Source organism: Apteryx mantelli, chromosome 1, assembly GCF_036417845.1.
Source record: "Apteryx mantelli isolate bAptMan1 chromosome 1, bAptMan1.hap1, whole genome shotgun sequence".
NCBI lineage: Eukaryota > Metazoa > Chordata > Aves > Apterygiformes > Apterygidae > Apteryx > Apteryx mantelli.
In genome coordinates, this window is record NC_089978.1 from 151,914,666 (window position 1) to 151,937,143 (window position 22,478).

General features: G+C 42.5%; 1 protein-coding gene across 5 annotated transcripts in view; it reads right to left on the bottom strand.

Annotated features, from left to right (window-relative positions):
* CALD1 (caldesmon 1) overlaps positions 1-7,734 on the bottom strand; it is a 198,037-nt gene extending 190,303 nt beyond the window's left edge. For 3 of the 5 annotated variants that reach the window (XM_067306732.1, XM_067306716.1, XM_067306724.1), the window contains exon 1: positions 7,529-7,728. The gene's annotated coding sequence lies outside the window, so the exon portion shown is untranslated. Of the gene's footprint in view, positions 1-7,528 lie in introns of all 5 variants that reach the window. The other 2 variants (XM_067306742.1, XM_067306747.1) reach the window with 2 other exon arrangements.
* Between the last annotated feature and the right edge of the window lie 14,744 nt (positions 7,735-22,478).

Consider the following 22,478-nt stretch of genomic DNA (forward strand, 5'->3'; position numbering starts at 1 on the left):
AGTGAATAAGCCATTTACTATTGTGGTTGCAGTGAATGAAGCGCAGACCTTTCCCATATATGGCAGGGCCTTTTAATCACCAGGGAACAAATGAGCAATGGAGTTTTACTGGCTTTCTGGTTTTGCAGTGCCCTCTCTTGTACGAAATATCATTTCCCAATGAACGCTCATTATTGGTATTTTGACCCAATTTCCTGCCGCTCTTGTCCTTTAGAGGATGTACAGAAAGGAAAACAAAAAGGGTCAGCTTCTGATACCGAACAGCCCACTGTGAATTCTGAGTAGCTCAAGGAAATCAAGCAGATTTACGCTAAGATAACTGAGATCAGACACGATATATATATATATTTTTAAACTAACAATACAGTTTACATCACTATACAGCTGCAAAAAGCGAGATCAGATTCAGGTCAGCTGGTGTCCAGGTTAAAACTTCTCCCCCATCTTCACCAATACAGTGACAGCAAAACGCAGACAATTGATGTGTTAAGTTATTGGGGATAGTGGGAGGGAAATTCTCAGCTGGGCTGCTTTTGTTAGTGTAATATATGTTAGCCACAGAAATGCTTGGCTTGGTATCATCTGGATTGCCTAAACACTCTTATTCATATTTACAGCAATTAAAATGCTGCACTTCAGTCTTTCTAATCCAGGTTTGTTTGAAGTGGCAAAGCAACAGCTGGGGCTTATCAGACATCTGAATGAAACCCCTCATTTTGCTAGCAGGGGTGGGGCTCTCTGGATGGGGCTGAGCTGCTCCCGCAGACCGATGCTGCAGCCAGCTCTCTCCTTGCCATCCTCAGCACCTGGGGGTGCAGTGCCCCAAAGGACGCCCACCTTGGCCTGGTGACGGAGGGGCTGAGCTCTGTTGAGCTATTCAGGTCTCCGAGAGCTGACCAAAGGCGTCCTCTGGTCTCAGCCAGCTCACTCCCACTTCCACGTGTTGCAGCCAAGTCCTAGGAAATTTTTTTCCATACCTACAAGCTTTAACTAGGATGGGAAGAGGCCACAACTTTCTCCTAGCTCAATGGTTTTTGAAATTGCTGAGAGAAAGCAGGTTATCATTGGTTCATTATTTTAGGGTGAACTGAAGATGCAGGAAGAGATCTGTAGCTGATCCCAGAAGATCGTAAAGAAATTGTGCATGGTACGACTGCTTGTATTAGAAGGTGATGATCTGGGTTATCAAACAAGCACTGCTGTGTCCTCTGAAATGGTGAGGAATTAACAGAGGTCCTGCCTTTGCTTCTGGGGTGAAAGAGAGATTTTACCAAAGTGAACACAGTGACTTTCAAAAAGAAAAAAAAAATCCGGGAAGGGAGGAGGACCATTTCACCATTAGAGAGCTCGCTGTCAAAGAAAAGAATGAAGTGGGAAAAGGGTAGTAACATGCCCCGTGGCAGTCCCAGAAAGACAAGGGGAACATCAAAGCCTTGCAAATAAGAAACAAACAAGGGCCTGATCACACACTCCTTCACATGGGCAAAATCCCCTTTGAAGCTGATTGCAATCCGCCTTGTACGAGGCTGCAGAGCTGAACCTTGACTTGTAAGGGAGCATAGGCACTGCCGTTCAAACACAAAGCAAGGGCTCATCCAGCCCAGCAGCTTCCCCGGAGCCAGGACCAGCTGCTTCGGAGAAGGATATACCAAAAGCTTCCAACAAATCTCAGAACATTTAAAGTGCTGTCATAGGTCCAGACTCCCTTACCAATCTGATGAATCATGAACGCTAATCCTCCCTAACCCCAAGTTATTTAATTTTTAAAAGTGCACTCAGTGATTTCCATGTCCTTTAGATCTCCACGTATGGGAGGGTCAGTGCAGATGGAGGGGTGTGCAAGCGTGCACACACATGCGTGTACATGCATGTCTATCTGTAATGAAACTGTTTTGCTGCATTTCGCAATACCCCCCTGCTTCTTCCTATTTGTGGGCCTACAGGGTTACTCTCCAAAATAGATGCAAGAACAGAGCATTTACAACAAAACTTTATCTCCACAAATCTATTTATAAACCTTCTATGAGCTAAATTCCAAAGATTTTTTTTTTCCATTTAAGGACATAATCCAGAAAATGTGCAAACGGGTGGGTTCCACTTTGCTTCACACCCTCCACAGCAAGTCTCAAGGGAAATGCACATTATTTGTATTCTGTACACAAGAGGGTGGGGAAACATGTAATGACGTTTCCATTGCCTGAAATCTTTCCTATTTTCCCTGCTGCAGCCTGTCCTGGCCTCAGGAGTTCCAATTTCAAATGTTCTTGTGTCAACACAAAACCGGACAAGCAGATAAGGTTCAACAGCTTGTCAGCTTGTCAAAGTCATTTCTCTTCCAGACTTATGACACTACTTCATAACTTCAAGTAAAAGCTATCATCTTCCTCAGAGAGCCCTCATTTTGGTATATACCTGACAACTTTACAGAAGATCGTCTCAGATGAAGCAAGTGCAAACCCTACCTGCGTATACCAGTGCATTTTTAAATCAGTGCAGTTAAATCTGCAGTCACCCAAGAAATTCCAGTCAAACATTTCCGCTCATTGTCAATACTGAGTCTGTTCCATTTTGCAATTTATTCACTGGGCTTCGGGGTTCCTATGCCTGTAACCTAGAAAAACAGTTAAATTCTAGTGGAACATATAAATTTGTAAACAAGCAAAAAAACCTGATATATTCTTGCTGGGAGATCAATCAAAAATAAGAATTAAGCCAGTGCTTAAACTTGATGTTTCAGGACTACAAATGCTTTAACGAATTAAGCCTCAGTAGCCCCATGGGCTAAATACAAAATGACACAAATTATCCTTTACTTAAAGATACAGAAACAGACACGCAGACGTTAAGTGAATCACCGGGTATTTATGACCACAGGAAAAAAGATTCAAAGAAGAAATGACTGCAGCGGTTTAAGATAGGGCCTTCTTTTTCCTTTCTCTCCTCCCTCTACTTCCTCAATTATTTGCTGCTGCCCTCACTACAAATCAGCAGAGCAGTTCACAGGAGCAGAAGTTCCTGGCTTCAATGCAAACTCCCATGAAAACTATAGGCAGGATTTTCTGAACAGGAGGTTTCCCTATGGTTCATGGGCAGAACGGAAAAAGCAGATTCAGGGGGCAGGGAGGGGGGAAAGATGCCAGCTGTTGGCGGTGGTGATGCCTGGCCAGAAGCAGAGGAGGTGGATACCCGGCTCAAAGCCTACCCGCCTCACCTCCGGGGAGCTCAGCAAGAGGCAGGGGCTTGCAGCTGGGCACTACTGCGGCTGCATACACAGCCATTGCTGCGAGACAAAAGCAGAAGTCAGGAGGTTTGCAAGTGAAAAAATCCAGAAGGCTGCATTTCTCGGAGCCAACGAGTGATGTGCTGGGAGAGGGATGTGCTAGGGCCTGAGCTGCTAGTTCTGATATCTGTTCGGCAGCCGCGCTGCCAGTCCCACACAATTTATCAGCACTAAACACAGTTCCAAAGAAAAAGCACATGAAAAGAAGCACTTCCTTACTCAGGATGCAAACCACACAGCTAACATACCACAGCTAGCAGCTAATTGACAGTGTTACGTGCCCTAACCTTTTTGGTTAATCAAATCCCATTTCAAGAAAAGTAGGAGCAAACTCAAGGGGGATCTCGAATTGTAATATACTGAGTGTCCCCAGTGAGCTTTGGCTAGTTGAACTATAGCAAAGCTTTAGGAAAGGCAAAAAGAAATTGTTATATAGTTCAACATTCATACGACCTCAGTGTTTCATCCAGAAAGGTCAAAGCTAATCTGATCTTCAAATGCCTTTGAGTCAAATTTCAGCTTCAGCTAAATCCCTTACAAACCATTTGGAAGCATGCAACAGCTACAGCGTCTTGCAAAGCACCAGCACCCAAAGAGTAAGTGACAGCATATAGATAGGTGACTTGTTTCCAGTACAGTTATGCCTAAAATCCATTCTCACCAGATTGTGGGGAAAAGGAAAAGCTTTAAACCACCCAGGAGGTATGAACTAAACCAGCAAACCTGTCTTTGCACATGAACATTACTGAAGGTGGGAGCTCTAGTAAGGAAGCAGCTTTCTTGTTACAAGCTGCCAGGGGGTAGTTACTAAGAAGAGACAATTTTTGAAAAATGAAAACCTGCTTTGAAGATAGACTCTCACTCTTTGCAGTCACAGGCCTGTCTGCCTCAGGCTTTATACACCTGGAGCCCAATCCTGCAAACTCCCCATACATAAAGCTCTCTTCAAAGGCAATGAAAGGTTCACAGGATTGCACATTCTGTCCTGTTACCTTTTTTGGTGCTTTCTCTGACACCGGAGAGAGTCCATACAAGCACTGCAGATGGAGAGCTAATGGAGCTTGGCCTTCTCTTTCTTATGCATATATGGTTTCCTGCCCCTCTTTGTTCGTATGCAGTAATCAAATGTACCAGGTTGGACTCCTGGCAGATAGGAGTTAACACAACTCCACTGATCTTTAATACAAATTACAACTCGGGCAACCAACAGAATATGTTTTATGGAAACAACTACTAATAAAGCAGTGTACTTTAAACAGACCCAGGACTTTCAAATCCTATTTGTCCTCTAGGAGGGAAGTCCTGCAGGCTTTCAGTTTTCTGCAGTGGCATAGATCCTCTTGGGAAGCAAAAGCCCTCCAGGACAAGGGACATTTTAAGGCTCCATGAGAGCAGGGAGGTTTTACATGTGACAGAGCACAGACTCACACCACTCAGGTAAGAAAAGGTGAACCAGTACCAGTGTTCACAGAAGAGGAGGAGTTGCACTACTTCCTCCCAGCCATACAAGCCACTCAAAGCCAGCAGCACCACAGCCACAACCATCTGGAGATGCTCTAACATGCAGCAGTCAGGGTAAGTTCTGGTGTTTGCCCAGCAGCCTTCAACTCCCAGCACCGGCAAACATGCAGAAACAGTGCCCAGCCCTGCTTGCTTGGCTGGCTAAGCCTGGTGCCCTCCAACCCTGCCACTGTGCTGCTGCACCAGGCTGTGCAAAGACAACCCCAGGAGGCAGAGCCAGCCCAGCTGTACACAGGGACGGGAAACTTGGAGGGCTTCTAGCCAGGCTCTTGGCAGAGTCTCCCTGCCGTCCATCTCTTCATACAATAAAAGCTACCATCCCAGGGGGCAGCCAACAAAAAGAGCCTTGCCCCGTCTTTCTATTCTCCCCACCTGCAGTGGGGTCCTGGAGGCACCAGGGCTCCCTCTGTACACCACTACTGCCGCTTTGCCCTCCTTTGGGTCCTCAGTACTAACTGGGGCATCTCAAGCAATTAGTAGTGCTGCCCCTAATCCCGTACAGGTCTGAACAGCTGCTGGCCAGCATTCCTCCATGCCGCGCATGCCGTGGCCCTGCAAACGAGACTTGGAGGAATTAGAAACCCTCTTGTCTTCATGCACTTTAATTTTCCCTCTAGTGCCAGCCAAAGGGACTTAGACCCCCCCCCCACCCCTTTTCCCTTTCAAATCAATTAGCTTTCAGTACCACTATTGCACTTTGCATCACGGCTGGGCAAGAAATAAAATTACAAGGGAAGTTATCTCTTCCTTAGGCTGCTCTGTGTCAGAATACTTCTGTGGGCGTATGACATTGCAGTTGCAGAAACTCTCTTATTCTCCTAATATGTGTTTACATTGCTCGTTGTCAAAGTGTATTCAGACCACGCTGAAGTGTATTCTGGCTCCTTACATCAGATCCGTCATTTGTTAATGACGGGATTGATTTCACCAAGACTAATCCCATGAATGAAGGCTGTGGAACTGATGCCTTGTCACTGCAGGCTGCAACAAAGGGGAGTTTTCAGGAAACAAATGGTGTCAGCTCTGTCTCCTGTTCACAAGCAACCTGTCCAGTGTTTCTTCCCCACCGTCAGGATGGCCAGAACATTAGACATTACATTACCATGCGCAGGTTTGATTGACTAAGATACCTGCCTCATAAGGAAAGGCAGACCTGTACTTTCCTCAAATATACTGAGAATAGTCCTGTCCCACTTTGCCTTTAATGCAATCTTAATTAAGCAAATGGACCATTTACTTCCTTGAAGGATCATGCCATTGTAATTTATGTCAAGACATAAGTGCATTTGATTGGTTTTGGTGTATGTAGTTGTAGGATCCCATACTGTCTCCCAATTGCAAGAGAAAAAAGTATGAAACTTGTTTACAGATGCATACACTCACACAGCAACCTACTGCTAAATTTAATGAGAGAGAAAAAGAATTGATGCTGGATCTCAGACCTCCTTGATGCCAAATCACACAAGCACAGACGTTCACAGTATGGTATCTAAAACAGACAAGTTATAATAAAGACGTTTTTCACAAAAGAAACACTCTGTCACCTTATTTTCTTTGAGCTGCTGCCAAGGAGGGAATGCATTATTTTAACTGTTCTTTTATTTATTCTGCTATATGCCTTTTAGCAATAGAAACCTTCTCTGATAGGCAAAACTGTCAGAAAAAAACTGCACACTGGCAATAAATACTCCACAAAAAAAGTCATTTTAGAAGAGTTATCCTGCCTGTCCTTCCAAATAATACGTGAAATAGGACATAAGAGAATAATCACTCTCATAGCTGCCAGTTGGGTCAGTGCTTATTAGTTTGGTCAGTCTCTGCCCATCTCTCTTGACACAGACATCAATCTACAGCTAGCTCCATCCCTCCCTTCATGCTCCCAGCTCTTTCTCCAAGAAGTTCCCGGCTATGCAGAGTATCACACTACTGGCAATCAGCCTTGCACGACGCTTTCAAACCATCTGAGCATGTCAAAGGAGCTCGAAATAAAAGTCTGCTCGCTGCTTTCTGGAGCTGCAGCCTGACTGACGCACACCCAGACTGATACTTTTAGAGCCCCAGTCCCACCCAAGTGCATTTTTTTTCCCCCTTTTAACAGGAAAGACAACTTCACTGAAACATTCTGGCAATACGCTGCTGTGCAAGTTGAAGGCTGGAAACAAAAACGGATGCCGTCTATCGTCAACAAAACTTCTATGAAAGGCTGCCATGACAGACATCTGCTGCAGCAAGTATCAGCCCGGTTACATTAACCAGAGCTTTACTGTATCTGTATCAGTTACACTGCCTTTACGGTTGCGCTGCCCTGAAAGCCCAGGTCTCAGGTTGCGAAATAAAAAGCAATTCACCAGCCATCACCACACCAAAATCCTTTTTATTTCTTTTTATTTTTTTTTTAAGAAGAATTAAAGAAAGGACATAGAGGTTATAGCTCTGCTGGCAAGCCCGCTTGGGGAGCAGGACCTGGGCTGGCACTGGGTGCTGCCCTGCGCCCCGTGTCGCACCCCCTGCCTCCGGCGCAGGAGCCCATCTCCCTTGGTCCACACTGAACATCTGCACAGGGGGGCCAAGGGGAGAGGAGAGGAGAGGAGAGGGGGGAAACAGCATCCGACACTCTCGGACTCTTTCCAGTCTCACTGGATTTAGCATGCTGCTTAATCCTTAGCCATAACGCAAACGCAGGCAGATCAGACCGCTCCCAGACAAACACGTATCTCAAGCCCTTACCTCTGCAGCTGCAAAGTTTTCAGCTAGTAGGAAGGAAATGAATAACCGGCTGCCTGGGCAGGAGCGCAGCGAGAAAGGCACACCAGCAGCCTCACACACGGCCCTATTCAATAAAACTACAGCCTTTCCTTGGCCCCTCCCAAAAGTCAATGCTAAGTGAATACATATCCCTTATGTTTACAATTGGCAGGCAGCGGTATGCATTGTCCTCAATTTATTCTAATAGGCAGCCAATGAGTACGCGCAAGCCAAGGTGGGTTCAGCCTGCCTGCAGAGATGCCTGTCATTCCCTAGGCATGCTCAGGAAGCCACTCATCAGAAAACCAAGACCTAAAAAGCTCCGAAAATTCATGCAAGCTGCCAAAACTGTCTTGCTACATGCCCTTTTTTGGTTATCCTTAGCAGGGCCTCTGAAAGTAAATCCTCTGTCAGGAACAATCATAAGAAATGTTAATCTTGGAGAAAGAGGCTGTCTTGTTGAACACAAATGGAGCTTAAAAAAGGAAATACACTGAATGGAAAGGGACACAGTAAACATATTTACTTTTTGCATCAGTTAAAAAAAAACAAATAAATAGTTTCACCACAGCTAAACTTCATTGTGTTTTTTTTTAAACGAGCACCACATGTACAAGGGAACATAGAAACGCTCTGCTGTGCAAGCTTGATTCTGCAGAAAAAGAGACACCAGCAGGAAAGGCACATGAAAGATGAGTTGGCAGGCTTCACAGCCCATTTCCATTTCAAATAGTGCAACAGAAGTTACATATAGAATATCCATGTTCTGAAAAACAACATTAAAAGGGATTCAAAACTTTGACAATGATCCGTAGCAAGTTGGAGGAGTCAGCTGAACAAGTTCAGTTTCTAGGCATACAGCTGTATATCTATATATTAAAGTAAGTTCATTTACTGTGAGGATAGCTATATGTATTCTGCATATTCTGGAGAATGCTTTTCACTGTCCTTCATTAACATAGATAAAGTAAGCTTAGATTCATTTTTATCCCAATGCCTTTTTTTGTTTTTGTTTTTTTCTCATAGAATATCAAAAGAAACCTGCAGACTGATCACACAGTGCTATTGATAACTTTGCAAATTATGCAGGTAGCTTAAAAAATGAAAGAACAAATGCAGATTGATGCTGGAAACAAATGAGCTCCATAAACTAATTATGAAAGAGTGAAAAGAAATACAAAAATTATTCCTTGGGAAAACAGTGCTGTTCATAGACCCAAACATGAACACGCAGCAGCCAGGAAGCAAGGCTGAAAGAGAACTTCTGACTGCTCAAAGAGGACAGGATTCCAGACCAGGAGATATTCTGCAGATTCATATTTGACAATAACATACACAGTTAGGGGGAAAATATGTGCAAGATGACTTTGCACCTGAATGGGCTAAACTATTTTAATGCCTTTCTGGTTTTGTTTTTGGTTTTTTTTTTTCTGGTCATTGGGTCCCATGGATTTAGTCACATGTATAACGCAAAAAAAATTCAGTACACAGACAGTAAACTAATCTTTATAACATGAAAAAAATTAAACAAGGGCCAAGCTATGCAGATTTACACCAAACAATCACAATTATTCTACTGTTATTTTAAATTTCACAACTTTATTTGATGCAGTAAAAAAATTGATGTTTGCTTTTGGAATTACACATTTTTTTTCTTTATTTTAACAATACTTTGGAATCTTTTTCTAATACCAGAGGTCTCCTGTGATGTTATTGTGATGATTTTAAATCTAAAATACAGAGCATACATATAACTTTGTTAGCAGGATTTTTTAGACAAGGGAGAATAAAAAGCTTTATCCTCTGTCATTCCATTAACTACAGAAATTACTAGCCTGTGTATCAATAGCCAAATGAAGTAGGTGAACTTATTTAGGAGGAAATGACAAATCTGTATTGATCCTACCATCTCCCAGATATTCAGAATGCAAAATATTAAAGAATACAGGCTAAGGAGTAAACAGGATTAAAAGATGCTGATGATCCAAGCAAGAAACTGAACACTAGAAGTACCCAAAGGTTCTCCTTCCAGCATGGCCACTGATTCCTGCAATCTCAGTGTCCCCTGCAACAGGGACTCAGCAGTTATATTCCACCTAAGGCTGAAATCAATTACCTTTTCTGAAAGAGATTTAACACAAGTTTTGGTGCTCTGTTGTCAAAGCATTCCAAACTTTTCATGTTCTAGGTCATTTTTCCAGTAGATTTCTGCAGAAAACACCAATTTCATTTTGGTGAAATGGTGCCATGAAAAGTAAAGCTTGCATCCTTCTAGTTGTGCTAATTTTCACTTACAGGAACTTTTAAGTGCCAAAACTGAAAAGTTCAAAACCAGTGAAATTGCACAGATTCCATAGTTTTCCTGGCAATTTTTTTTGAAAACCTGAGCTATTAATAAAGTTGAATTATATTTCTAGCAGATGCCTCATTGCACGGTATGACTAGGTCCAACCTGTAAGTGCCTATAGTAAATACATAGTTAGAATATACCTAAACCTACAATAGTAGGAAATGAGGGAACTATCATGGTGGACCTTGCCCTCATCACCAGGCTTGCTCTTCTAGCCATCCCCTCTGCCTTCACCGACAGCCCCTGACAGTCAGGATGTGGAAAGAGACCCTCTTCATGTCATCACACACAACAGGAAACATGCTGGGCTGAATCATCCACCTTCTGCTTACAGATATAAGGCAGAGAAAATATTGTACATGCAAAAATGAAACCCCACAACCAAGCACAATTTAATATCGATACCTTATTACAGTAAGTGAGGGACCTGCAAGTGCTCATTGCTAAGCTCTTCAGCATGATAACTCAAGACAAGGGTGGGACTGCTTATGATAAGAGCCGAAGTGATTGCATGTGCAGGGCTGTTAGAGCATTCTTGGAGGCCTAGGCCTGCAGTCACTCCTCAGAAGAATCATATTAGAAATACCTGGAAATCTCTGTCGAGACTGTGGCTCTCTAAGGTTTATCAATTTTTCCTACAAAATTTACAATCTAAAGCTGAGGTAAGTCTGTGGTCTAGAAAGTACACTATAAATCATCCCCTGGGAGGCAGGTCTGGTTGCTGCATACAGTTACTCTGCAAAATTTGCATTTTAGCATTGCAGAGCCTTCAGGACCCTGCAGGCAGCAGTGGCCAAAGGGGCCGCTTGGATTATTGCTGTTCCAGTCATCTTAGTTCCTTCTCCCCAAAGCTGGCTGCAAGAGCAGAACAGTGCTCCCTGTCTGGCAAAAATGTTTGAGGTATTTGGAGAGGACTAATTTTTTGCTTTTCAAAATAAAGTCTCTTTTTATTATTGGGCTTCCTGAATTTTTTTCCTTTATTCGACTTGGCAGATGCAGCCATTACTGAGTAGTACTGAGTCACAGACCACCTCTGTCACTACAGCATCTTCAGCTACATTTTAGATTCCAGAAACAGAGAGGAGATGCATTCCCCACCTTTGCACGTTCCCACAGTCCAACAGATGCACTGAGCACCAAATATGCCATGGGGAAACATGCCATTTTTCCAGTCTGTATCCAGCACGTTTGGCCATTACTTCACATCCCCAAAGCCCATCTTTTTAGGTGCAGCTAATGATGAGTCAAACCATTCTAGCACTCAACGCATATTTCCATCTTTAGAAAGGAGCTTCCACGGCTCCCAGCTAGAATAGCTGCTCGGTGTTTAGGCTGGGAGACCAAAGCTCCACTTGGGAGAAACACAATAGTGAGGTCTGTGCTAGGAGTGCCTGACCACGTTCCCTAGTGCAGAGACAGAAACAGAGAGGGAGGCTTCCCTTGGTGCCATGGGAATGAAGATGTGTCTGTCACTCAGGCCCACTGGCAAGAAAGTGTCTTTATTTCCAGTCCTGATACCAATAACAAAGGTGTGACACACTGGAGTGCTGACATGGGTCACAGGTACAAAAGATTATAATCCCATTACATGGTAAGGGTCAGTATCCATTGAGTCCGGCAACTATGGTTACAGCAAAACACAGTTTTCACTCTAACAAACACCCTCAGATCTGATGGGGCAGCACTTTCATCTATGCATTTTTGGCTTCCCTTTGCATCACTCTTGCTGTAGCTGTGCAGTGCAACAGTTTATTGTAAATAAAGGTTTGCTGCTCTTTGAGCAGGATGGGGGAGGGAAGTGAGCTTTAATACTTTTAATGGCAAAATATATCCCCAGAAAGGCACATGGCTGCACTTAGCAGGGGCAGGGCCTTGGTCCTGCCCCCTGTACAGCCACTGGTGAGCTAAAAGAGGCATCAGAAGGCTGCATCTTGAGAAGAAAGGTAGGTCCCCCCCCTTCCCTGGCAACATTAAACATGCCTCACCTGCTTCTCACCATATATTAGACCATCCAACATGATGCTGAGTATCTTCAAGCACCCCTGAAATACAAGAAGGACCTGTGTCATTCATCATTTTCAGCCCCTCCCAAACATAAAGTGCTCATTAAACGGAAGGCAATGGTTAAAGTGGTTCAGAACAGAGGAACTGTTGTGATATTACACGAGATGTTCATCCTGAAAAGATCTTGCAGAAAGCCCTGTTATACACAGCAAGCTGGGTGAGATTTGTGTTGCTTGCCTGAACAGGGAGGAAGAAGGAATAAGCCTCCACTGGCCCTGAAAGGACACGGCTGCCCTAAGGATTGGGTCAGGTGAGAAGCAATACCCCACTACCCAGAGAAAAGTCAGCATGAGGAGCAGTCAATAGATGATAGACACAGACCTCTGCTGATGCTCCACGCCCTTCAGACCCTGGGCAGATCTGAGATGATAGGTGGGGGCACCCTCTCCTGTGGGACTTGCTTTCTTCCTCCCTTGGTGCAAGAGAGCAGTGTGCAGGAAATGTGCCATGCACCCTGAGACAGTTTGCATCTCCTCTCTTGCTCCAGGCCAGAGTGACATGCATAGTCTGCCTCTCCGCACGTTTCCTCATATCCCCTCACAATATAAAGAGAGTACAGCATGGGTTCCCCCCACCCCAGCACACGTATTCTAAATAATGCTATGGCTATGCTGTTCCACAGCTCATCTGAAATCAACCTCATCTTATATACAGAGGATACAGCACAGATGGTGGTGCTCACAGCTGCGTGCATCTGACATGAAGGTGAGTAAGCTAAGATTTGTGAGCAAGCCACCCAGCTGGCAGGTCTGTCTGGGGAATTGCTCCAAAGCACATGAGGGAGAAGCCCACACACCGTGAGCAGATTTGGTCATCCTTATGATTACCTCCTGGGCACAGACAAGCTGTTTCTATGTCAGAGAGGCAGAGGTAAGCTTTTAGGAAAATTTTACACAGGCTGCTTCAGGCAGCATCTTTTGGCCTTAAGCAGCACTATCCATAGGACTTCAAAGTCACCAGTGCATGCAAAGAAGGTGTAAAAGCTACCACAAAAGAGAGCTGTCTGAGAAATACAAGTGTCTCTTCAAACTTAGGGATGTGTACAGTACGTCAGGTAGCTAGAAACAAGAAGCTAATGCTGTTTGGACATGATAACAAGGACTAGTATGTAGATATTAAGTGGGATGTGCATCTTGCTTAACACAGGTACCTGCCTACATGAGTCTTCCCTAGGACTCCTGTATACCCAGCAGAAGAGCTGGACCCCTCCAAAGGACCATTCACATCATCAATGCTAGCAGGTCTGGAAGAGATCCACTGACAAATAGGGATCCCAAAGTGCCAAGCCCCTTCTGAAGTGCCACCAAATCCCCATGGCGTCAAGGACAGTGCTCTCTTTCCTTCCTGAAAGGCACTAAGTGTGTTCTGAATGATAACAAAAACAATAAAAGAAAACACCAGTGGATCCCATTTAAGGCATAGCAGTCAAGAACAGTGTTTACAGTCTAGGTCATGTTAACCAAACAAAGAATGGAGGGTGGAATATGGTACCAGCCACAGCTTGCATAAACATATTGAGTGAAGAGACCCCCTAGGTATGAGGAACTGAGTCTGATCCCAGCACCCTGACAGTAGGGATCAGTCCAAATTTTCCAAGAAGAGCACTCCCTCACCTTGGATTTAAGGAATGAAAAGACATGCGTATAATTACCTATCACTCTCATTTTGTTTTGGAGTATCTGCTCATTTCTACCAAGCATGGCATTTTTATTTCTCTTGATTTAGCTGGCTATATATATCATCAAGGCCTATTTATCAATTAAAAAATAGTCAAAAAAGGGAACCAAAACCTGCTGGAAAGAAATATTTTACCCACAATAGTAAGAAAAAATAATCATGGACATAGTGAATTCACCTTACTAAAAACAAACAATGTAATGGCACAAATTCCAGAAGAAAACAACATATCTGCACATTTCCAGTATGAAACTAAGCCTAGCTACAAGTACACAGCGCCCCCCAAAGAACGGAGACCTCACAGCCCATTTGCACATTAGTAGAGAGAAAGAGAAGAGCTCTTCTGGATTGCTTTGGGAAGCAGGACTTTTTTCCTTACCATATGTTAGCCTGCGCAGAAAGTGTAAGAGAACTCTGCACTCGGGGACACCTCTCTTCATGAAGGGCATGCCCACTTCTCTCACAAACTATGAACAACAGATGTGTATCTTTTTCCAAGCACCCGTTTTCCGTTACCAGCTATGAAAAATTATGTGCAATGAAATTAGCAATGTTCAGCAAATTTGAATACATTCTCTGTTTGTCCTGATTTGAGAAAAATCAGTGAACTTGCTCAAAACAATTGCACTGCGTACACTCCTCCTTTGCAAAACTGGCTTTCTTTTAAGTATCGTTTTCCAGGCAGAAAAGATGGTGCCATCATTTACTTTTGCAACCAAGTTACAAATTGCACAGCTGCTAGTAGGGGCATTTTGAGGGTAAGGCATATTCCTTGGCCTTGATTCTCCTCTGACTTAGTCTAGGATAAACCAAGTGTCAGCCTAATAAAATCAATATTCTCTGACGTCTCCCATTGTTACAGCAATGGGAGAACCAGGTCCTTTGTCCTCTGATGCTAATAAACTATTCAGCTTCAGCAGTTTGGCTCAGGCAATAAGTAAAGGTTAGGTCTCGGTCATTAACTTGGACTCAAATGAAAAACATGTCTTTAGTGGGCAAAGTACATTTAAGTTCCACACATGCCCATGTTTGAAAACAATGTTTTTGATCCTCGCTTAGGTCTCCTGTGCAGCTCTGGCTGCTATAACAGAATCCAACACTTGCAGCTGCTTCTCCATGGCCATGCCCCTAGGGATGGCAAGGCATGGTAGAAAGCAAGGCATCTCAGGCAGCTGAAGTCAGCGCTTACTCAGCACAATCCAGTAGAGATAACTGGTAGGCTGCTGGCAAGAATACCTGTTTCCCCTGGTATTTGCCTCACATAGCAAATCTATTACTGTCCCCATTATACCCATGAGGCACATGCATAAGAGGAAGAGCTTGAACACAGTTGCTGCTTTCCATCCTGTTCATGCTAGATGTCTTTTCATACATATCTCTATATGTCCCCATGACCCAAGAAACTCCAACCAGTTCTGACCCCACTGCACATCTATAAAGAGAAACACAGTAACAGGCTTAAACTTCAAACAGGTAAAACCAAGAAGGATAAAGCAAGAAGTATTGCTCCCTTTTTATAGATGGGAACTGAGGTACAGAAGGTCTAGAGCTTGGATCCATGTAGATACTCAGACAGTTAGCTCTTAGTTAGGCACTTAAGTTCCCCAACATTTAAGCACCTACATGGATCTGGCTTTCAGTAACTCGCAGAGCATCATACCATCAGCATCTGGCAGAGCCAAGAAGGGAACCCAAGAGTTCTCCATCTTGGTCTGATCCCCATCAAGATGAGCAACCTCCCCACAGAGAAAGGAAGCTTGCCTTAAGACCAGCTGTGGGGTAGCTCACACGAGGCTGCCAACACGTACCTTCGTTCATAGCAAAGGGAGCCAGGGAAGTTAGAGAGCTGGAAAGAGGGCAAGGAAGGAGTGTGTTTGACAGGCAGGAAGAAGCTGTGGTACTGTACAGCACAGAGAAAAAAGGTAGAAGTTTGCAAGGCAGAAGACTGGAAAAAAAGACTTGTCAGATACCTCAGCAGCCACGGCACTAAGCAGAACAAAAGGGTGAAGACTGGGGTGCACAAGGGAACACAGCCCCCATTTTCACACTTCTATTGCTATTACATCCAGAGTGGTAGATCTGCACTGTCCCAGATCAGAAAGAATTCACTAGATAAGTCGTGCATGTGCTATGCAAGTGCTATAGGTGCTAATGAGCAACAAGTTGTTTAAAATAAGATCTCCAGGGCACTGCATCACACACTGTTAGCTTGTGTAATGCAATGACAGAGCCACAATTAGGAGCCAGCTAAAGCCAGCTGTAGCTTATCTAGGTAACACAGCAGTTCTTGTGGAAGGAATTACAGATTTCAAACAAAATACATCTTCCCTCAGTCTTCCAGCTATGCAATCCCTCTGGACAGAAGATGTCTTTGCCACTTGGCTGGAAAAGCAAAATTTCTGGTATCACCAGTGACAAGGAAGCTATAGGAAAGAAGCAGGTACATCAGGCAGAGCCTCAACAGCATTGAAAGAGTGTTGCCTGTCATAGGCACTGCACTAAGCCAAAAGCTCCATCTGACCTTGGGTTTATCCAGAAGACTGAAGAGGAACAGCAATATCTGCTTCAAAAGAAGGTAAAGAATTAAAAGCAAAAGAGAAGAGGAAGCAAATGAAGAAAAAAATAGCAATGACTTCCATAATACCATGGACCAACTTAAAGAATTGGATTTAGGACCACACAGAGCCCCTAACATTTGTGTAGAAACACACATACTGCCAAGTGGTCTTGTCCCAAAGCTGTGAAAGGGGTCACTGAAATGATGACTATTTCTATTGCAACATTGCCTAATAATCTCAATCATGAGTCAAGTTCCCATGAAGTGTTCCCTTCATTTATGCTGCAGCAGCAGGTCAAGGGATACACACAGGTGAGATCCCCAGGTACACAGCAATCGTTCCTGCACAGGCACGACTCCACACCAGCATCACCCCTAACATGAGCTGCTATGAAGGATGTGGCACATTGCGTACACAGTGGAATGTCTTTCCCTGCCCCCTCTCATATGGAAAGAGAGGGGTTGTGGTTTTTTACTAACTATCCAGCATGAGACTTGCTCCTCTCCAAATCCAGACACACCCAACTTCCTCTTAAGAGTTCTGGGTAATGTCCTGTGACAGGCAATTTCCTGTAGCAGCTTCATTTCAGATAAAACAAATATATATGAATTCAAAAAATAGAATCAGTACAGACCTTCCACACTGCACATTTTGAAATTACATTTCATTTTACATTTCCTATCCCCTTATAAGTAAGTCTCAGTTGTGTCTATTGACAAAGTTGGATGACAAAATTTTTCAAAGGGAAACTATCAGAGGGAAGCTGGGCTTTGAACTGCAGACAGCTATGCTATTTGTCTGTATAAGCTAAATCACTGGCGTAACACATGATGAGGTAACTAAAGAAGCATACAGGAAAGAGAAGTAACAGCTAATATGTTTCTCACAGTTCCAGTCTCCAGTTCCTCTGCATTTCAAAATTACTTTGCTTCCAAGAGATTAAATCTCTGCATGATGCTATGCATGTACTGTAGCCTCAGTTTATCATAAAATTAAGGTTGATGCACAGTGTAACTTGCTGCTTTGAGCACATTATATCAAATCTGCTTTGGCCTGCACTTTGGTGTGAAGATGGAATTGAAAGTACTAGCTTTAATCCTCTAGGCAGCAGTCATGCTTGCCTGAAAAATTGCTTTGTGACCTTCTGCCTCTTCTGTTATCAGTGTTCATCAAGTGCTCACTAAAATATCTGATCTCTTCAACTTTGCTTAGTCCCTTCCTTTTCCAGAATGGCTGGAGTGTATTTTCTGTGATAAGCTGTGGACTCCTGAAGTTTAGTGTGACCTTCAACATATTGATATTTGCTTTTTTTATCCTGTTGTTAAAGATGGATCAAAATCACAAAAAGTCAAATTGTCTCTTAACTGTTTCTTGAAGAGTAATTCACAGCAATTGAGCATCCAGTGTCAGCTGGATGGAGTGCACTGATATCAAATAAAAAATATGCTGTGCTAGGAGAGTACTTTCATCTTTCCCCCCTCAGTCCTTTGTATTTATATTTGAAGTCCTTTTTTAAGTGCTCATCATGATCTTCCTCCAGTTCTGTTACAGGAAGAATGGAAATGTGATACTAATGTAATGTTCCAACTGGGTTTCAGGAATTCTTCTTTTGTAAGTCATGGTATTTCATGAGATACCACGATGTCAGACAACCCATATAATGTAAGGGAACACTGTAATGCTCCTGTGTCTTTTTGCAGTGGTTACTGTGGACACAAGAATTACTTCCAAATACTTTGAATAACTACTGTAAGAAACGCTGCTTATCTTCTTTAGCAACATCAGTAGGAACAAAGTAATTTAAGCAGGTCACAGATTTTCATGGGATAAAACATGTTCTTTGTCATCATACAGGCTCTAGCACTGGATTTCTGTTTAATACTTTACCAGAAAAGACTGGCAGAGAGATGCCCCTGTGATATACATGTTCAGAGTATCCCTCTCAATGTAGATCTTCTCATAGCTTGGCTCAGAAAAAATAGGGGTCTTAGGTCCTAAAACTTGCAAAGAAATAGTCTTTGAATACTCATACTTTTTCATCATTTAAGATTGTAAAGCCACATCTTTAAGAACATTTGGCTAGGCATTCATTATATTTTTGCCATACAGAAAATAACTTATTCTTGCATGAAACACTCTTGATTATCATATGCTACCCTTTATTGAACTAGCACCATTACCACATTCTTCTTATTTCTAATACTCAGTCTCGCAAGCCATTAAGAGCAATTCCCAGTGTTGCAAGTTTAGATACCGATGACCTAAACCAGTCACTAGCAGCTTATGCTTAATACCTTTATTATTTTCAGTCACAGAGATAAATTCCATAAACAAAAAATAATGGATGAGCTTTTTCTTTAAACAATAAGCACAAACACGGAAAGAATTATGCTCACCTTTACAAAAGTCTCGTCATTACCATTAAATGTTTAAGGGTGAAGGAAAGGGACCTCTCCTTGCCAGCATCTTCCACGTACGATATTATAACCAGCAAGTTAAACATCCGTATATCATGACTTAGAGTGGCTTCTGAGTGTCAGCATGTGCGAATGCATTCCTAACTAATAGCTATTGTTTGTATTTGTTAGGAAAAATATCACATGCTCTTGACTCTTTCCAGAACTTAACATGCCATAACACCACAAGCAAAAAATTATCACAGTTGATAGGTTTTCTGAGAAGAAGCCTTTGTTTTTAAGGAGGCTTTAAAGTGATCATGGGTCAGAAACTTTCCTGCATTTGGTTGCAATCTTTTAGTGCTCAAAACAAGTCTCAAATACTCCATATTTGACTAGAAAAACTGACACTTGGCCTTTGAACAGTTATATCAATTGAACGCTTCTTCAGAATCACAAGGTGTTTCCTTACAGAGATCCTTGAAATGAAAATATCAAAGAAACATATAGCTTGCCCAAGTCCCTGTAAAGTCTGATTGGTTACACTTTCCATTTCTGATCATATCATAGACAAATTCATCAGTCTTCAGCTAGATACCAGACCCATCTCAGACAGAGCTTAGACCAGAATACAAAACAATTGCATTGCTGATGACATAAGTAGGCTGTGGGGTGGCTGTACACACCATAAATTTTCAAAATATTGTCATCCAGCCTTCAGTATATGCCAGAAACTCATAAAATCACACTGAGATGATTTGTTCATTCTCCTCAGCCCCCATAATGAGAGTTTACGCCTCAGTTTGCACAGCACTCAGCTGCAGAATCCCACAGGCGTTCACTGTGCTCTGCATCTGTCTGAAGCCACGAAGAGCTGTTGTGAAATACCAGCAAGGGAAATGTAAGCAATGCAAAGAAGCCATACTCCCCCTATCAACAGACGTGACGTCAAAGTTAACTCAACATTAAATAACATTTGCACAATGCCATGAATGGACAAAATGCTATTCAAACACTTCTCTGAGCTAGTCAAAGTCCCAAATGCCTGTTCCTTATGGAATTCCAACATTTCAAAACTTTCCTTGAGTTCATTATTCAATTGGAAGGAAGAATAAAAATTTCCAGTTAAGAGAAATTTCAAAAGTGCTTCCTCTGGCAATGTCAAAGGACTTCCTTTCTAACTCCTCATTGCACTTTTTATTAAAGTATAACTATCAGAAATTGTGATAAATATCAGAAGAAAGCACTTCACTTGCATTCAAAATTTCTTCAACAATATTTAATCAAAAAAAGTCAAAATCAATATATTTCTATGAATTCTTTAGCTTCATGGAATCTATAGGAAGTGATTCCAATGAAAAATTTTAGCTTCAGCAGTAACACTATTAATTGTTTACTACCACAGTCTCTTTTTGAAGCCATAAAGGAGCTGTGAAGTAGCACAGAGAAATATCCAAAAAAGTGTTTAGCAGTTCAGTGACCTATTTCCCCATTGCTTTTTCAAATTATCTTCCAGATTAGTTGTGATTGATCATAAAAATCATATGGTATGAATTCTGGCTTATGGACATGAACTCATATGCTCAGAAGGATTAGCAAAAGACATTTTGATTCATTTTCTGCAAGGAAGAAAAGATTTTTAGAATCTCTCTGTCCAAATTCAATCAGGAAAAAAATATATTGGTGGCTACAAATTGCAATAGTATGGGAAGTTGGACCGCTTATTGTTTCAGGCCCAGGCCACCCAAGATTTGAGAGGGTTTGGCAGCCCTCAGAGCATATCATATGAGCAACTGGTGAAAACAGATGAACAAACAAAACAAAAACAACCCAGATGGCTGCGTTTCCCTCAGTAACAAGGCAACACCATCAGAGAGGTCTTTTCTCACACAAGAATTTTGATTTTTAGAAGATATTTTAAAATGTCCATCTTTCATAAAGTCTTTACATTGATTCTTTCTTTTAAACAAAATGTTTTCCTTATAACATTTTCTATAAATGACTTTAAGTGAATTCTGTAGAAGATCTCAAAGAAAAATTACCTCACAAGATTTCTCTCCAGCCTCTTTTTCCTTTTTTTCTATAAGACATAAACATCAGATGCAAGAATATGCAGAGGCAGAAAGTACACAATGTGTTAGGCTCATCCAGGTACTTGGACAGTTCAGTCAAGCAACTACCGATCACCGAAACTTCTGGTATCGCTAGATTTTCTGTGGCTTGTTAATATTGTCCTTTTTATGTTATTACAGAGTTGTTCATTTTAGCTGTATTTTATTCCCCTTGATTCATTCATAACAGAAAAAAACATAAGCATCAAGAAAAGTACTGGTAAGGAGTCCATCTTTTTTCATGATATTCCCTGATAATAACCATTGTAACTTCTGATTCCAGTTTGCTTCCTTAGCTTCCACTTGGCTTTAGAGCATCCTCCCTGTTTAAAGTCATATATCTTTGCAATCATCCTTTTCTGCCACAATGTTATAGTCCCAAATCCAAACCCAGGCCTGGGCTGTGGTAAGCCCTTATGCGGGTACAAGCCTGGAGTATGGCACCACCGATGGAGAGCTGGGGGGGCATTTTGAATCAGAGTAAGGACTTTGGAATACAACCACATGCCATAAGCTATGTCTTACCCTTATCTATCCCTTCTGATGCATAGATTTACCCATTCTTGATTATTTCAAAACAGTGCTGATAATTTCTGTTCAATGCTGCCTGCCAGCAAACATCATTACAGATGCCTCCATTCCTTTTCCTTTTTCTGAAAAAAGGACTTACCCAAACCGTGTAACACAGTTGTATCCATCTGCATGTTCATAGATGTACTCTCTAAACTGAGTTTTCAGTTGTCCTTCTTCCTCATCTTCCCTGGCTTTATAGTCTGTAAACATTCCCAAACGATCACTCTCTATGGAGACAGGAACATCAAGGTTCTCATCAACATTCTGAGTCATTCCTCATCTTTGTATAGCTTGTATGGCAATCGGGGATATTAAGTTTACATATAATATGGCCAGGGGATGCATGGATGGAAAAAAGACATTTACAAAACCTTAGCACCTGCTAAGGCTGCAGAAGATATCTACATTATTGATATTAAATGATCTTCCGCCCATCATATTACTGTTATGATGCATGCAGCATGGGGACAGGAGGTAATCTGGGCCAAGGGATTTGTGGGAAGACAGATGATGGGTGCAGATGGCCCCATCATTAAGTCTTGATAAAACAATAACAGTTGTCAAGAGCCATTGTCTTTCTAACTCAGCCTAAAAGAATCTGCTGGCCTGGAGCCCTTGAGTCAGTAAAGACTATGCTCAGCAGGAAGAGGTGCAGGCTGGAGCAAGCTAAGCATGATCAATCCCGGTGGGAAACAAGAGAAAAAAAAAAGGCTGTTAAAAGAGAAATCAACACACAAAAGAGCAGAAATCAACAGAAATCAGGACTGAGAGGGAGGAAGAAGGGAGGAGTCCAGACTCCAGACAGTCCAGACAGTGTACATGTGGTTTAAAAGTGCCTTTGCAACATACCCACATTGCTTTGCTTTCACCATCCATCATGAAGTCCCCACAAGGCAAAACAATAATCCAAGAAAATGAGTAAGAGTAGAGCTCTGGAGATGGCGTGAACTAGATAGATGAGTTCATACAAAACCTGAGGGAACTGAGTGTCAGAGTCCTAGTCCCCCACAGAAGGGAACCAGAGATGAATCCTGAAACCCAGAAACTTGCTGAAAGGCCATGTGTACACATATGCCCCAACAAATCTGAACATCACCCAGGCTCAACAAATTTAAAGGTCAATGGGCTGCTAAGGCTCAATATAACAGCTAAGTGTGCATCCCATTCCATGGGAGAGCTCCATTAAAGGTTGTAGCTCAATTG